The sequence below is a fragment of the Sciurus vulgaris genome, assembly GCF_902686455.1.
Source record: "Sciurus vulgaris genome assembly, chromosome: 4".
NCBI classification, from domain to species: Eukaryota; Metazoa; Chordata; class Mammalia; order Rodentia; family Sciuridae; genus Sciurus; species Sciurus vulgaris.
This window is the reverse complement of record NC_136464.1, coordinates 7,494,504-7,512,876: the sequence shown is the minus strand read 5'-3', so window position 1 is coordinate 7,512,876 and position 18,373 is coordinate 7,494,504. Positions and strand designations below refer to the sequence as shown.

At 54.4% G+C, this 18,373-nt stretch overlaps 1 protein-coding gene across 1 annotated transcript in view; it reads right to left on the bottom strand.

Annotated features, from left to right (window-relative positions):
- FAM53B (family with sequence similarity 53 member B) overlaps positions 1-18,373 on the bottom strand; it is a 73,952-nt gene that overhangs the window by 18,951 nt on the left and 36,628 nt on the right. The gene's annotated exons all lie outside the window — the stretch shown is intronic.

The following is an 18,373-nucleotide window of genomic DNA, read 5'->3' as shown; positions in this document are numbered from 1 at the left end:
TCTTGAGGGCTCTGTCTCACTCTCCCCTGAATGCCAGGGAAGAACATGTGAGAGTGGCCTGCAGGGCAGAAGCCAGGCCTGTGACGACACTCGGCAGTGGTCACCTGCCTTGGGGGCAGCAGCGGAGTGGTGACCAGGTTTAGTCTCAAGGCGGGAGCCCCTGGGTGCCTGTGGCTCTACAAGGCGCTGGCTGAGCCCTCCGTGTAGGAGGGCAGACACGGTCTGCTGGGACCACCCTGAGGCCTTGGGCACAGGGTGTCACAGCCCACCTCCACCCGGTGGCCATATCTCCTATCTGTTCTCTCAACTCCTCAGGGGAATTGCAACTTCCTCTTTCAACTTTTTTAAATGAAAAATTCAGAGCAATCATAAAACTAACACGAACACTGACCAAAACCTCCCTCACTCCTTGCTGAGGGATGAAGTCTTGAACCTGGAAATAGGCTCCAGGGGTTAGGGGTGGGTCTAGGCCCACCAGCCCTGACCCCTTCCCTGGACAGTCTTCCCAGCCTGGAGGGGCGGGCAGTGGATAAAAGCCAGCACTGGAGGCAGATGGGTGACGGTGAATGGGTAAGGCTCTGGCCAGGCAGTTGCTAAGGTCGCTCCAGGAATCCTGAAATCCTGATTAATGGGCGAGATGGCTCTGCTTTGGCAGTGGGACTCGGGCGCCTTTTCTTATGAAAAGCAGCAACGCACACTGCTGGCGGCTGTCTGGCAAGATGCCTGCTTGCTTGGCCTCATTTGAGGGGCTCAGGGGAGACCCTGGAATCATCCAGAGCCAGCAGAATTGGACTGAGAAGCTATTGGATAATGTCACCATCCTTCCCAGCTCCAGGGGACCTGGACTTGGGGATGGAGAAAACAAAGTGTGGGGCCCATGATGGCACCAACTCCTTCCCAGGGGCACCAAACCTGCAGTGCACCTGTGTCTGCAGGGAGCAGGACGCTCTGCCACTCAGCTCCACCCACCCTGCGTGCATTCAGGAGCGTGGGCAGCAGCAGGCCCTCTCCTTCCACTGCCTGAGTCAAAAGGATGGTTTCCTTCCCGAGGCCAGACAGCCCATTGGGCCTCAATGACTGCAGTCACCAGAGGTCAGTCTTCCACTCCACACTCCATGGTTCTCAACCATGGCAATGTTGCTTCCTGGTGGCCTCAACTGCCACGACAGGCGTGTGTGGGGGTACTGTTGGCAGCCAGTGGGTGGAAGCAGGATCTTACGATGAAGCACAGCTCCTTTCTGCCCAATAAAGAACAAGTCCCAGATGTCAAGAGCACCCAGGCTTAATGTCAGGGGGCCTCCCCCCACCAAATGCCTTCAGAAGGGCAGATTCCTTTCTTTTAGGCACTTGCCATGTGCTTTAAAGAATGTTCCCATCGTGGCTTCAGTGCAGACCAGCCTATTTGCTTTGGCCCCCGCTAAAGAGCTCCAACATCTTCCCCAGCCTGTCATGCTTGACAGCAGAGGGCAAGAAAAGCATGCGACTCCATGTCAAGCAGATGAGGAACTGAAATCAACGGGCTTGCTCTCTGAAGGTGTCTGCCTCCAACTGAGGCTCTCCTGCTGCCAGGCAGCACCCTCCACTCCACCTCAGTCCTCCTGCTTCCAGCCTTGAACTCTGTGACATTAGGCCCGGGGCTGGAGACAACCGGCAGGTACAGGTTTGCAGCCTGGCAAGGTGGATGGTGCACTAGGCACACAGCCTGTCCTCCAGCCCATGTGGCAATGGCTGCTCCTCCCCAGCCCCCACCGACCCTCACAAGAATTCTGAGCCTGCAGCACTGGGCGATTTGTTTGACCACTTTGGGGGAGACTGAAGGGAGATTGCCTCTCTCCCTGCTACAGAAGCAGAGTCAAAGTCTGGATGCACAGACACTGTTCTCTCCAGGTCTAAAGCAGGAGACAACCATCCACAGGATCCAAGACCCTCAAAATCAGCCAAGGGGTCATGACAAAGACGATACATCAGCCTCCGGGAGGCCACCACCACGCATGAAGCCTACTTTGGCTGACTCTGCCCCAGGCACTGGGAGCCCCGAGCAGAACCCACCAGGGGGACTGAGAGTGAGGTCTAGGGCTAGTGTGGCTGGGCACTCAATCTGTGCTGGGCGCTCAGTCACACACTTTGAAAGTATCATCTCATTTAATTTGTACCACTTCTAGGGGACTCAATTATCATCTTTGTTTCCTGAATGAGGAATTTGGGCCTGAGTGACTTGAGTGAGCAGCTAGCTGAATACCACTCCAAACACCCCCCACCCACCGTGCCTGGGCCTGGGGCACTTTCTTCTGCTCCTAACCCAATACCTCAGGTGTCAATGATGGGGCTCCAAGGTCACAAGGTGAGGGCTCATTTGTACATTTGGAATTCCGAGTTAACCAGAGCAGCCTTCAGATGAGCGGGCAGAGGAAAGAGAGAGACTGTTTGCTGAGGATCCCCCCTGCTGGATTTACAAGAGCACAGTCAGGTCCTCCTAGCAACCTCAAGAGAAAATAAATGTCACCAACATGTACATGTGGAAGCTGAGGCTCAGAGAGGAGGGTCTGGACTCAGTGTCACAGTGAGAAAGCAGCAGAGCACAGGGAAGGCCCCCACTCTTTCCAGATCACCCCACCGCTCCTCGCTAGAAAGACTGCACGTGGACCCTACCACTGCCTAAGAGGAGTCAAGGAACATTGCTGGTCTCACCAGAGACAGCAGGCACTTTGCCACCCAGGCCACAGTGCTGCAGAAGGCTCATCCTGCCACACAACACCCATGACGACAGGGAGGCAACACGGAACATGGTGGCGCTGCAGCTGCCAGCAGGGGGATCAGGGTGGAGTCAGAGATGGGAAAGGAAGTGGGTGTGGGTAAAGATAGCGTCAACAGGAAATGCACTTGGAACATGCCCCGTAACAAGCTGAGGCCTGGCTGCCTCCCCCAAACTTCTATCTTCTTAGTTCTCCCTCAGACATTAAAAATCTGCTTGCCTCCACAGGGCAGGACGGTGCACTGGCCTCTCCACTCGAGTCTCCCTGGCATCTCTGGGGCATCCGCCTGCAGAGGAGACACACATACTGAGGCTCCTCAGCTCTGGGAACATCTGTCAGAAAACCCCAAGCTGGGGACTACAGGCGGGGCATGGCAGAGGGCCAAGCCTGGGGCACGACACTTCTAAGACAGAGAGGGACAGATGGGCAGTGGTCACCTCCAGAGTCACGCACCCAGCACTCATAAGCCTAGAGGCTCCATGGAGCAGACAGGCCTGGGGTGATGGGGGAGGATGAGCTTGGCCAGCTGTGTCCTTGGCCTGGCTCTGCCACCACCTGCCACAAAGTCATCACTCATCCCCTTCCCCTTAGACCTGCCACCTCCCCATCTGTAAAATGGCAATAGTGGCCTCTGTCCAGTCACCTTGGAGGATTGCTGTGTGACCTCCACCAATTGTCGTGAGGCTTCAGAAGGGAGAGACCAGACCACGCCCTCAAGACAGCCAGCCAGGGGCTTTGTGCACCAAGGACAGCCCCCGAGGAGCTCTTTGCTTCACAGATGAGCGTCCAGGCTCAGAGAGGTTACGTAACTCACCCGCAGTCCTACAGCTGAAAGCCCACCTACCCTGTCGGATGGGGCTCCTCTGCTGCTGAGGGACCTGCCCTAGCTGTGAGGAGCAGCCCTGGGAAGAGAAGGGCATGTCACGGGAGACCAGCAGAAGGTGCTGCCAAAACAAGCAGTCACCCTGGCCCAGGCGAGGACAGAGGAGGCAGGATGGAACCGGTGCAAGGGGTGAGCCACCTCTCAACTCACACAGGCAGCTGCAGACTTGCTTTCTTTTTTTTTTTTTGGGGGGGGGGGTGGTGGGGAACCAACTAGCTAACTTAAGTGACCTTGGACAAAGGGCCTGGTCTCCCCGGGTCTCAGTTTCCCTGGATACACAATGACAGATCCCTTCAAGCTCTGAGACTTAAGGGCTCCAGCTGGGACTTCAACCTCAAAACTGGGAGTGAGGAAAGTGATCGTTCAGAAGTTCCCACATCTTCTGAGAGGAAGACCGTTGTCTCCACAATGGTGGCCCCTGTGCATGCTGGACAAGGTGGGCCCCTTCTGGCCACCCACCTGACCAAGCAGAAGGGGACAGAGGGTTGAGAGGAACATGCTGGTTCAGGCATAGGGGTAGCAAAGGGAAGGGGACTGCAGGCTGGCCTGCCACCTCCACGTGAATAAGCAGCTGCTTCTGCCACCACTTACTGCCCCAGCACACGGGTACTGACTGGATCTCAACATGGCAGAGTGGGATGGTGCCCCTTCTCTGTGGGCTTCCAGATCAAGCTTTGGGTGGCCTTCACTCTGTGTCAGAAGGACACCTGCCATGGATGATGCCCGACAGGAAGATGGCAGGATTTACGAGAGCAGCCCTCCCTGGACCCTGGACATACTGGAAGGCATGAGCTTCGTTCTTTCTGTTCCTTCAGACTCCAAAGCAACCAACGCTTACCGAGTGCACACAAGCCCAGGAATTCTGCCATACGTTTTAGTCTTCAGGATGCCTCCAGGAGGCAAGCATCACTGTCCCCGTTTTGCAGGTAAGAAAACTGAGGCCAGAGAAGTAACTTGCCCAGGATTCTGCAGCTAGTGAACGACGGGTCTGGGAATGACCCAGGCCCTCCCACCCCCAGCGTAGCCCCTCCCATGCTGTCAGGCCCCAGTCACCCGCTAGAATCTTCACAGCATTTGGAGCTAAAGTCATAACGAGGTGATTCGGCGGCAGGCACAGATGGAATGACCAGACAACTCTTCTCCCTAATGGAGACAGAAGGGTTCATTCTTAGCAATGTGATTTAAGTACAGGAAGATCTTACGATACTGTAGGCTCTGCCCTACTCACACTAAGTGCTGAGGAGACAGATCTCTCCCTACAGGGAAGGACCTCCTACTAGTTGGAGGAGGCCAAAAGTGACAGAGGCCTTCCTGCAGTGACAGGAGCCCAGGCTGCTGAAGTGCCCGAGTGAATAGGTGTCAGTCACTCTGAATTAGGCAGCCAGGCACGACCTGAGTCCTCCGAGTCCCTCCGAGTCTCCATGCTAGAGGACGATGGTAATGGGATGCCAGTAGTGGCAACAGCGTGATGAAGGTGACACTGGGTGTCGGTGTGGCCAGAGTGTCAGGTGCTTCATGCCCTTCACCTCATCTGATCTTCACACCCACCCTCGAGGCAAGTGGCTCTTATCCCCATTTTACAAATGAGGAAACTGAGGCTCTGGGTGCTTACCAGCAGGAGTGGTAAGGCTGAGGCTGGAACCCTGGCTGCTGGACTCCCGAGGCACTGCTCCCTCCTTTCCCACGCCCGAGCGGCCCGCTCCAGGGACCCGCTCTGCAGATGAACAATTCCCAGACCCTATCCCCAGTATCGACGTCCTGAATTTCCCTGTCCGCTCGACAGCCCTTCACATCGGCCATTTGTTTTAAGAGAGAGGTTTACCGGGAAGGAAAAGGTTCTCATAGAATCAGTTTTCTGTGTCCTAAACTCCCTCTTGTCTTCTCAAGGAAGGTGAAAGCAAACTTGCCCAGACAACTGGGACAGATGGACAGCGGGGACCAACAGGTACTGGGAGGCACTGAGGGGTTCCGTGCATGTGGCACAGATGTGTTAGACACTGAGGGCCTCTGACCTCCCTTTAGAGGTCATTTCCTGCTCAAAGCACCCAAGTCCAGAGTAGCAATGTTGACGGTGAGGCAGAGTGACGGAGCAGGGCCAGCTGCACTCCAGCACGGAGGCACAGCCAAATCCTGTCCCTGCCTCTGTGCCATGAGGAGACAGGAAGAGGTCACCCCTCCCCTCTGCCCTCAGAGCCTCTGCTGTAGCCGTGCTGCCACACTTCACCAGGAATTAGGGACCTTTACACAAGGACCCTAACTCTCTTCCCTTATTTTATTTCTACCTGGCACTAAAGGTGCAGGGGGAGGCCAAGAGGTGCAGGGTGCAATGGAGTCCTGCTGGGCTTGCACTGGCCTCTGAGTTGTGGGGCAGCAGGGCCATGGTGGTGAGGGAGGCAGACCAGGCTGGTGGCCAGGTCTCGCTCCTGACCCACAGGCCCTGCAGCCCAAAGCCCAGTCACCAATTGCTGATGGAAAGCAGGAGTCCACAGAGGCCCAGGGGCTGAGGTTGAACATCCCTCTCCTGCCCTGTCTCCCCGGCAGACAGTCCAGGCCCAGGTCTCTCACTGCCTCCGGGGAGCACAGTGGAGACAGTCAGCTGATTTCCCATCCTGGGACCTGACACTCAGGAAAAGCTGACTGATTAACCTCCCTGCTCCAGGTGGGCTGGGCATCTGAGTGCTGACACAGGGCAGAGATAAGCAGCCCACAGGCTATTTGTGGAGACCAGGCCTGGAATATTCATGCTGCCCCAGCAGCTGAACACTCAGAGACTGAGGGTCATGTTCAACCCAGAGGGCCTTCACTCACTAGCTCTTTATTCATTCCCCCGTCTGTGAAGCACCCACTGTACACCAGATTCTGTCCTGAGCAATGTGGACTCGGGGACCAGCAGGACAGGCCCCTACCTTCCTGGAGTACCCTCCTCAAGGGCATGCCTAAAGAATTTCAAAGCCAGCAAGATTCAGCCTCACCCAGGTGCCACATGAATGAGCAGGACCTTGAAGATGACATCATAGCCCAATTTTGCATATCCAGCCCTCTCTCCCACCTGGGTCAAGGGACTTGCCACTTTTACTCTGCCTGAGCCTAGCAATGTCTGTGAAACCTGCAGAAGGAAGAATCATCCATCCCCAGCTGTCTGTACCCAGGAGTGCTGAGCCACACGGCAGTATGCAGGCCCACCGGAGCTGAGCGTGTGCACAGAACATCCACCCTTGCCCTGTCCATGAGGTGACTCAGGCAAGCAATTCAGACCCAATTCACAGAGCAGGAAACCAAGGTGCTGGGCAGCACTGGGGCATGCCCAGTCCATGCTGTGCTGTTAAGTGGCAAAGGAGGCTGTGGCCACATCTCTCTGTCATGAGCTTTGGGCAGGAGACTGGGCACAACTGCCCTTGGATCCGGTCCCAGCCTGTTACCAGTAGTGACAATCTGCTGGGTGACCATGGTCCACCCGTTTTCTCTTTCAGGCCCCAGTGGATTCACCTGCAGAGAGTCAAGGGGTTGAATGAGGCAAGCGACATGCAGTATTTCCTGGTGCTGACCTCCAGGCACTAATAAGCACAATCTGATGCTAGTGGGAAGGGATGGTGTGTATTTTAACAATCATACAGTATCACAGCAGAGGGCCTGAAACAGCTCCCTCTCCAGCTGTCTCCCAGGTCAGAACCCAATTCTTTCAAGATGGAGGGGAGCCAGGGAAGAGTCAAGCAACCTTCTCTCCCCAGCTAAAACTCACGGGTTCATCCGGACACAGAGGCCACTTCTTGTGGTTCCCCAGACTATGCCTGAAACTATACAGGACACCCGTGCTGAGGTGGGCTCGAGCAAATGTTTCCAAGAAGTGCAGACAAAAGGGCCAGCTTCCCTTGGGTACCCAGATGCCTTGATACTGAGACGTTATTGCCAGATACCAGGGAAGTGCTTTTCACCCGGGTCCCTCAGGATCATGCACAGAACCTGGGAAGAAGAGCCCCAAAGGCTGCCTGCCTGCATTTTATGTACCCCAAATACACTTTTAGAGTCTTGCTCTTCAAAAACGACTTAGATATGATCTCCATTCCGCCTTTTGCAGGAAGAGAAGCCTGCAGGCCTGATAAGTTCCTGTCATAAGGCCCAAGCTCAAGGCCAGCCAGCAAGTGGTATCTTCCAGATTTCAGGAAGAGCTGTGCCTGAGGCAGAAGGATTAACTTCCTCTATGTCAGGAGGATTGGGTACAGTAGGGCCTTGCAGGGTCCCAGGCAACCAGATCTCTCTCCATTCTCTGCTTTTAAAAGGCTCCGCCAAGAGCCCAGGACAGACAGACTGTCCATCCGTGGCCAGGGAACCTAACACTGTCTGCAGAGCACAGGGGTCCAGCTACATCTCACTGCCATGGTGGGATCAGACTGAGGAGCAAGCAGGTGAGCTGGGTTTGAAGCCCTCTCTTACCCTCCTCAATATGACCTTGCACAATCCCCTCTCCTGCCTGAGTTTCACTTTGCTCATCTGAGCTCGGTGAGCAGATCTCATCCCAGAGGGGTCCCATGAGGAGAAAAGAAGGAAGGTACACAATATGAACGTGCTTTGGGACCTCTGAGACGTGGCACAGATGGAGAAGTCTATGTAATGGCAAGGTCCAGAATACTAGTTGTCCAGTTCAAGGCTAGCACTCCTGGACTCTGGCACCAGTCAGGGACTCAGCTGGTAAACCTCCTGGGCTACACTCCACCTGGCAGGCTCCCGGAAGCCAGCCAGGCACCTTCCTGGGCTGAAGCCTGCCAGGCTGCTGTGTGGACACAGGGAGGATAGGCGCTTGGTGCTGTGAAGGCACCTACTGAACACTGGCCACTAGCGAGGCCACCATATCCCCTCACTTGGCAAACAGCAGCTGTGGAAACTCTGGGTGTTTCTCTAAGCTCACCATTACCAAAGGAAATAATTAGAAAGCTTTAACGGGAAAAGTTAATGCTGCGAGCTGAACACTGCGCCCAGGATGTGCCAGATACAACTGTCACGTTCATGCAGCAATATGCTCAGCAAGATCACAAAACAAAGGACCCGAAGCTCGGGGCCAGGAGGTCCCTCCCAGCCAGGTCTGAACAACTCCATTCCCCTCTCCTCTCACACCAGGACTGGAACCAGGCACACTGAGGCAGGAGCGCTGGGAAAAGGATGCCTCCGACGGACGGATGCCTCCGACGGACTGCTGCCACTCTGGGGGGATGGTAAGGAAAGGGCACACCCAGGGAGGGTTTCTGGTCCCCCAAAGGTCTGCAGGTGTGAGGACAGGATGGGGCTGGGGAGGGCTGGTTTTCCACTAGACAACACAACAGAGTTACAGGAAGGAGAACCCACCTTTGATTCATTTTTCCCACATCCGTTCTACCTGGCTCCTTGGGCAGCACCATACACACAGTAGGTGCTCTGGAACTGGTGGCCTGGGATAGGAAACCCGGCCCCAGGTAGGAGTGGTCTCCTTCCCAAAGCTGCAGCTTCGGTGGTGAAACACTTGCTCCCTTCTGTACTGAGGAATGACAGTTCTGAGGACGTGCCCAGCTTTCTGGGTGAGGCTGCAAGTGGTCTGGACTCCAAGGCCCCTGATTTTCTGCTCTCCCAGTGCTGAGTCCCTGAGTTTGCAAGCAAGCCCTGGGGGGAAGGGAGGAGAAAGTCACTGTGGGACTCTGCTCGCCCTCCCCACATTTGGTCTGGGGAGCCAGATGAGGTGAATTCACATTAGGTCACCGTGTTTCTTTTAGAATCAAGACAGGCCAGGTGCAGTGGCACACGCCTGAAATTCCAGTGATTCAGGAGGCTGAGGCAGGAGAATAGCAAGTCTGAGGCAAGCCTCAGCAACTTAGCAAGACCCTGTCAAATAAACACAAAAGGACTGGGGAGATAGCTCAGGAGTAAAGCGCCCATGGGTTCAATTCCCAGCATCAATCACTCAAGCAATCAATCAATCAAAGACAGATGGGAACAGTGATTAAATTGCCCACAGTCGAGAATGACATGGCCCACAGGTCCCCAAACAGTACCAAGTTATGGGAGCCCCAGGCACATACAGGTCACAGGCTTTAGGGTAACCCTGTTTTAGCTGTGGGGACACAGATCTGAGTTCCAGTGTCCAGGACTGCCTCCCCAGCCCCATCCAGGGGACCATTTATAACTTCACAGTCACACTGGACATTGCGGGCTGGAGAGGTGAACTGTTCACTGTGTCCTACTACGTTCAGGAGGCAAGGCTAGAGTCCACCCACACCCCAGGACAACTCTTGCTCACACTACAGACAGTCTGATGGGACGCTCAGTGTTTCCACACTACTTGGGGGTTGGAACCAAGACCTGCTGGGCTGGTGAGGGGCCTAAAAGCCACAGCCCTCTTAGATGTCAATAGGAAAACCAGAACTCCTTGAACTTGACACCTCTTAACCTTTCCCCACAAGGACTTTCTCAAGCCAACAGCAGCAAGACATGGCCATGCTCCTGTCTTCATAGAATTTCCTGTCTGATATGGTCTTTGATTCCACTTATTGTCAGTCTGTCCACGCTGGACAGATGCTTAAAGAGAGCAGGGCCCTCGGTCATCCTACTCCACACTATCCTGAGTGCCAAGAGCAGTGCTTCCAGGCAACAAGAACACAATAAGCAGAACTGACATGGAATGGGCGCACCTGGAGGAAGGAGGGTCTTGCTTCCATTTGTCCTGCTCAGCAGTGCCAGCACACAGCAGGTCACCAGAAAGATGTGCTGGATTAAACAGATGACAGGGAGAACTGAATGATGTCCTTCACAGGTACGAAGGAAATTTGGGAGGAAGACTGGATCCTGCTCACTGGAGCTGGGTCCCAAGACCCTGGGAGACAGACACCCAACAGGGGCATCTGGGTCTGCTCACTTAAAACACACACCTCAGCTGTGCCTGGCAGTGTGGAGACACAGCAGGTCCCACGTACTCTTGCCTTACTGGGAGTGCAGGCATTCCTGGGTACCACAGCCATCTCAGAAGGGCTGGCTTGGAGAAAATGACATAGTCTGAGTAGCTGCCCTAACCTCAGATGCAGATTGTTCACTGAGAACAAAACCATGACGACTGTGGATACTGCCCTGTTGGTCCTCCAGATCCTGGTGAAGGACTGACAGTGGAAAGGACTCTTTGTGAACAGGCTATAAACGTCTGGCCAAGCTGGGCTTGGTGGGGCCAGGCCAGCTCAGCTTTCCAAGCCAGCCAACACATCCCTTGGACAAGACAATACGTTGCCTGCACTAGTGAAATTGTGTACGTAGGTGTAAAAAGGGAAATCTTACAAATCCTTACAAATGAAGGGTACAAGAGCATCAGCATATGACTTGGCCTGCGCAGATTAAAAGAATTCAATTCTTTTTGCACAGGGTCAAGAATATTTTCTTTAAAACTGTATCTGCTTTTCTTTATTACAGTGTGAGAAACCAGCGCTGAGTTCATAGACTTTCTGGTTAATTAGTGGTTTTTCCATCTCCTCCATTTAGAGGACCAAACTCTTACTTCTTAGCACTGCTCCACACAGGTCATATGCTCACTACTGAAACCTGTACTTGAACCTGTGGGAGTCTCCAGTGTTACAGTTGTTTAGAAAAAGAACTGCAAGCATCTGTACCAAACATCCAAAGATGGTTCCCTCTATAGGGAACTTCAGAGGGGTTTTGGTTTTTTGTGCTTTTTCATTTCTGAACTATAGTTGTTTCCTTTTGAACTTTAAACTTCTTACAAGTATGCATTAATTTTGTAACCAAGAGAAATAATAAATGTCAATGAATCTAGAAAGTTCCCTTGAGTTGACACACAAGAATGTTAACATTTAACATGAATGGGTACTTTTTATGTGCCATTAAGTACTGAGTGTGAGCCAGACATTGTTTTACTTAATTCCCTGTCTGTACTCCCACTTTACAGACGAGGAAACAGAGGCTCAGGGAAATTCAGTGACTTGCTCGAAGTCCCACAGCTACATCCACAGCCACCTCCATCCGTTCCAAGTCCTCGCTCCCAGTCAGCCTATGCCGGCAGCCTGGAAGCTCCTGCCCACTCGCCCTTTTCCTCACTGGCCACTTAAGGCAGCTGTGATGACATGTGACCCATACCACAAATATTACAGACTGCAGAACTGGGTGGGCACTTTGGCAGTGTCCATGTTGTGACCAGTGACTTTTCTCCCACAGTCAGAACCAGGTGGGTTTCAGCCTTGCCCAGCGGACAGACCCACGAAGGGGCAGGGGCAGAGGCGGCCAGTGAGCCTGGGAAGGGGCTTTGCTGGACATTAAACTGAAGAAAATATGGGAGCACCTGGGGATAGGGATCCTACTGGCAAATGTGGAGGCCTACCAATGTTCTGAGCTGCCATGCACTGTGCCACTCCAAGGAGGTTTAGGACCAGAAGCTCTGGGTTACCTAAGCAGGAGTCCCGGGCCATGGTCCTCAGAAATGATGTTGAGTAGGTTCCCTCAGGTGCACTGCCACATGCTCAGCTCTGGTTAACTGGTGTAGACCAGACTCCTAAGAGTGGGCCAGTCATGTTGGCAAACTAACCTGTCCTCCATCCCAACAACCCAGATAGGAGTCACCATGCTGTAAGAAAAAGGGCCTGGCCTAAGAGGTGGGGGGACACCAAGGTCACACTCCTCTCCTCCATCTCTGCCTACAGAACTCCTGCAGCTCTCTGGGCCTCAGCCCCTGCGCCCTGCACCCAAGGCATGTACCTGGACTCAAGCACACACTCCCAGCAGCACTGTCTGCGTTCAAATCCCACACCTTCCTGGGGCTGGCGCTCTGGCCTTGGGTGAGTCATTTCATCAAGTCTCTACTTCCGTCCTTGGCAGTAGTCAGAAGGACAGTGAACAACATCTATCTCACAGAGCGACACGAAAATCAAATGGGTCACAACACAGTTTTTAGAAAGGTGCATGGCACATGCTGGGTGAGTGCTAGAGAAGTGTTTGCAATTACACTGTTGTTGCCCAGGCCTCTCTCGGGGACCCCTGGTGTCCTTGGGCCTCAGTTTAGCACATATTTCAGAATCTGAACAAAACTGACTCAAGGGGCCAAGGAGGGAAAGAAATGAATCCCAGGGTGGTGTCATCGGTTAAAAAGGAGAAGCACAATGACTCACTGTCAGCTCTGTGCCTCGCTCCTGACGTCTGCTGCCCCCAGCTTCTTTGCCCAGGGCCCATACCAGCATCAACGGTGGAAGTGATTCTGGGTTACAACCACATCCCTGGGTCCCCAAAAACACCCAGCTCATGAACAGCTCTCTGGCTTGGGGCTGGCTGCTGCCACTCAGACAGGAAGCCCTCGGACAGACCTCTGTGGAGGTGGGACAGGATAAAACCATGGCTGTGTGAGGCTTTTAAATGTCAGAGCCAACCACCCCCACCCTTATTTTCACAAAACCTCATGGGGAATGCGCAGATTAAAAATTTAAAAAGAAAAGAAAAGAAAACTCCTCATGAGGTCAAGTTCTGTTTTCTGTTATCATAAATCAATCTCCTCTAGAACCTTCTGAACTGGTTGCCTAGCTCAGACATACTTCTGGCAGCAGAAAGAGTTCGGTCCCCAACCTGGGGGACTGTCTTGAATGGTGAGAATCCCAGGGTTGCCCCACCAAAATTCTTTGAGGGACAGGAGAAAGTGGAGCAGTGAGAGGGCAGAGGCAACGCACGATCCCTGCCGGGCCTCGTGCAAGGACAGCCTGGGAGCGCCAGAGACCAGCACGAGCCACCGCCAACGCTGGCAGAGGGAGGGAGCCATGAGAGTGTGGCGCCTCATTCGTTCTTTGAGCCATGCTTTTGTGCACTGAGAAGCTGAACCTTCAGCTCATCCTGACACAGGGGTCTTGAAGTGTACAAGCTCTGGACGCTATTTGTCACGATCCCTGCTTGCCAGGGTCCTTACTTGCCGCTTGAGGTGTGCAGGAAGCAGCCACACAAGGGCTGCTGGGAGCAGGCAGAGCCTGAGAAACTGGGCAGGTCCCCTTACATAGAGCCACATTCCTGAGCACCAAGAGAGTAGTTCTAGGCTCTTTTAAGGGTCAGTTTTTGGTGAGAATTGGCCAAGCAAATTCAATTACTTTCCAAACAGGGAAACTGAGGCACTAGGCCAGCTAGATTAGGGCCAGATGGTGACTAGCTAGGCTCTGCAGGCCTCGGGGTCTGCTCAAGCTTGCCACTACTCCTCCCTGGTGTTACAGAAGGAACATGGTCCCGTACAACATGTGTGTCAACAGGCATGGCTATGCGCCAATAAAACTTTATTTACAGACAAAGGCAGCGGAGGAACCCGGCCTGCGGGCCATGGCTTGCTGACATTCGATCTACGTGTTTGAGGTGAGGGCTGTCACCACTCCTGGAAGACTTGCAGACCACCACCTATCATCCCCACTGGAGGTGCGGGGTCCACTCGGAAGCTCTAGAGGGAGGTGTCATCCCTCAGAGAGCCTCGTCCCTACGAGGGCTCCCCAGGTCCTGCTCCAGGACGAGGGGCAGTCGCCACAGCCCCTCCCTGCACAGCCTCAAGGGACTGAAAGTCAGAATTCCAGGTGAGAGGCTCTCAGCTCCCCTCTGACCCACCTGAGGCTGCAGAAGGAGACAAATCTCAGGCCAGTTACCCGGGAAGCCAGAGAGGGCCGGATGTACTCCTGAAACCTGAGATGAGGACCAAATGGCTGTGGGTTGTCCTCCTAGGAGTGGGCTCTGTGACAACCTCGTGGCCACCCTGCTGCACCGTGGGGCCTCTCTGGGCCTTGAGGCTGGGGCAACAGGGATGGCCACGCCACCCGCTCCCAGGGACCTTCCTTCCGGGGGCTCCAGGGCTTCAGCAGGGCTGACTTCAGTGCCACTCAATCCACTTCAAACTCAATCTCAGATTTCGGTAATAATCCAATTTTAGCCTACTACATCCAGAAGTAGGCTAGACAACTGTCAACTCAGACTGTCTACATGGCCCTAACAGCTGGCGCAGCAGACTGGGCTCCCTGGACGATGTCCTGTGAGATCCTGAGACTGGGAGCCGATCCCTGAGCCTGGCTGCTTGGCTGTCTTTATACGTGAGAGCCAAGGGAAGGCCCGGCCCACCCTCAGCTCTGGGACTGCAGCTCCCACTGGCCCTGAACCCCAAGCCCTGCCTAGACCTAGCTAGGCCCTGCGCTCACTCCTGGTCTTGTACCTTTGGTTGCTACCCTGAACTCGAGTTTCTTCTGTAACATGTGCACAGCATATAGACACTTTCCAGTGGTGAAATGAGGACAACATGTAACAAAATAAACAGTGCAGTGCAGTGTCTGTCACCCTAGTCCCAAAGCACCGTGTCACCCTTACTCGGAATCACCAGTGCAGGAACTGATCTGCCCACTAGGGCAAGAGTCCAGGCCCTCTGCTTCTTGGGGATGGGGGGGAATGCATTCATCACCACTGGCATTTCTCCAACATCTGACAAACAGACAGGCACGGGCTCTCCACGGGCTCACAGTGCAAATTTCCCCCTCTTGTCACAGAGCTCAGGGGCTTCTCCTGGCCACTGCCAGGACACTGCACCTCCAGGACTGCCGCCTGCAGATAAGCCCAAACCCATTAAAAGAGGCTGAAGAAACAAGCAGGAGTCAAAGGTTATTAGCACAGAGGGACAAAGTTCAAGTCTAAGCCTGTTTCTTCTTGTCCTTGTCTCTGAAATTCATGTGAGCGTTGCCCCAAAGGATCACAAGTCATCCAGGCCCTGGTCTCCATCTGTCTTCTCCCTCCCTCCACTGACCTGAGCAAGTCTGGCACAGAAGCTGTGGATGTCACCACAGCAGGATATCTCTGTCACTGACTCCTCAAGAAGCAATGTCACAGAGGGGTCAGGCAAGCTGCGTCCCTACCCCATAGAACATGGTGGAGCACAAGACGTGTACACAAAGGGCAAGCACACGACCTGCACGGGACAGGAGCTCCTGGAGGTGTTTCCAGGGATGGAGCCTAGGCCAGAATGAGGGTAGTGTAGCTCCCAACACGAACCAAGCTGTCCTCATTCCTGGGGAGAAGGCAGTGTGGCAGGATAAAGAGCAGGCGAGGAAAGGTAGGCAGCAGGGTGGCTGCCAGGGGAGTCTCGCTCAGGGACAATCCCCCATCCCTAGACAAGAGGAGCCTGTAGGGGGCTGCTTAGGATCAAAGGTGAAACAGAGGCAACCCCCTCCCAAGACTACTGCCCACGTTCCAGTAGCTTTCACAGCTGAGGAGCCCGCGAACAGTGGCAAGCCTGTTAATCTACAGGTTCTGCCATGGCAGGCGGGGGAAGGGCAAACCCTGAACTTCCATCCACTGGCCAGGCAATGGCCAATGCTGGTCACAGGACGGCACACTGCATGCTGGAAACTTCCCATGATGACTTTAGGCCCTTAATGAGAGTTCCTTGTGGCCTTAACCTACCCCAGTATTCACTTTCCCTCAGGGGACATGCCAGCAGCCCACACTCCACCTCATACACGCCCTAGGATTCTCTGGAAACCAGAGTTACCTGCTCCCAGCCTGCTGGGGATGGGAAGACCTTGAACTCTCCTTCTCCCACCAACCTGGAGGCTCTGGGCCAAGTTTCCAAGGTCCCCTGGGCAAGGTATCAAACACCTCTGTGCCCCAGGTTCTCTGGCAGTAAACAGGCTGCACAAACCCTGGGAGGCTGCCGAACCGAGGCGGGGTCAGTGCTCAACCGGGGCTACACCTCAGCTCACAGTGCACTGGGGTGGAGCAGCTCGCAATGCACCTGGCGTGAGCAGGTGCTCGCTTCCACTCTAGAAAGGGGACAACTTAAACACACAGGCCCCTTCTGGGGCAGCCCCCAGTGCCAACCAATGCCAGTATGGGACTGCAAGACTTCCAAGCTTCACCCGCTTCGTGGATCCCAGTGAGGCAGCCCAGGGCTCTGCCTGGCTCAAGGCTGGGGTCCACTACCTTCTCGGGGCAAGTGGACCCCACCACACTCAACAATGTTTGCCCATCTTGCCAGGTTCCCCAGTGTGAAGTTCCAGGGACAACTCCAGGTATGTGGCCTGGAGTCAGTCAGCTGCTGCCCCCACAACCCAGTCTCCTGGAAGGCTGGCAAAAGGCAGGCTGTGCCTGAGACCAGGTGGTCTGGGCTTTCTCTTGGTGTCCTCAGCCACCCACGGGGAGCAGGGCAGTCCTGAGTTCAGAGCAGGAATTTACCAAGCATGAGCTTCACATGGGCCCCACTCGGTTCTTTAATGTGCTAGCCCAGCAAGCACCTCTTCTTCCCAATTCTCAGATCAAGAAACTAAAGCACAGAAAATTAAGTAACATGCCCCATCACATCACTGCTTGAAGCCAGAGGAAGCTCCCACAGCCACCCTCCTCACGGCTCCTGGGAGGAAAAGGAAGCATTTCTAACTCAGTTCACCTGCTGGAGGACGAACATGAAACTTCTTTTCCCTGCTGGGAGGGAGAGGAAGGCCTTCCTGAGCTACCTCACAGAGGTTAACTCTACAGCGGCCACAGTCCTGTCTGCATCAGGCCCTGGGCTCTTGGACCTGTGGGCAGACCAGGAACTCCCTGAGGGCTCCGAGCCCAAACAGTTCACAGCCCCCCACTCTGCACAGCTCCTGAAGCTCCTTCACCCCTGAGGGCACCACACACATGGGCAGTCTTCCCTCCCTGCCACAAAGAGAGTGAGGTTCGAATCCCCAGCCATCCCACGCGAAGCTGGGCTTAGATGCCCCCAGAACACTCCTGCACGTGTACTAAGTGCCAAGTGAGTGCTTTCATCTTCCAACACCCGCCACAGAAGGTGCGGAGAGCAAGGCTCAGAGGGCGGAGCTCCGAGCACTGATCACGTGGCCAGGTGGTTTGGCCCTCTGAGTGAGTCTACGGAATGACATTGGTGCCAGCACCTCCAGGAAGCCAGGATACCTGCCCTGTCCATTGCTGCATCCCTAGAGTTGACAGTGGCCACCCAGTAGGTGCTTGGTAAATAAATGGTGGCTAAACAGAAGAACGAATTTTGATGAACTGAATGCAGGTCCTCAAAGGTGTGCCGACCCAAGTTGCTAACTCAGCTTAAAACTGGCTTCGTAAGAGCTGCCTCCATCTAGCCCTCTCCTGACTGCAAGTACCTTGTACCCTGGTACCCCTGCCTGGACACTAGTACATAGCTGGTGCTCAGTCAGTGTACACTGACTGAACCAACTTACAAGGCTATTTTTTTTTTTAAATTAAAAAAAATTTTTAGTTGTAGATAGACCCTTATTTTATTCATTTATTTATATGTGGCGCTGAGAATTGAACCCACTGCCTCACACATGCTAGGCAAGTGTTCTACCACTGAGCCACGACCCCAGCCCCTTACAAGGCTACTGGAAGCTGGAATCTGAGGGCCCAGAGAGTTCCCCTGGTGGAGGAGGCCTGTGCCTGAAGCTCGCAGGCTGATGAAGCAACAAGTCAGACATTCCTATAAACCCCTCCTGGAAGGGAGGCCAAGCCAGAGCCATAAATGCAATTTTCCAGAAAACTCTGGCTAGGAGTTTCCCAAGCATCAAGGACAGGACGGCTCTGGAAACTTCTGCTTACTTAGTGGCCACATTCCCCGCGAGCCCTCCCTGCCCCTGCTGCTGTGCCCTCCTAGGCTCGCGCCACTGTCAAAATGCTCCCGTCAACAGTTCCCTGCAGGCAGGTCCTAGCTGGCCAGCTGTGTGGAGCCTGGCTCAGGGGGCTCACTGAGGGCCTGTGTGCGGAGGAGTGCACA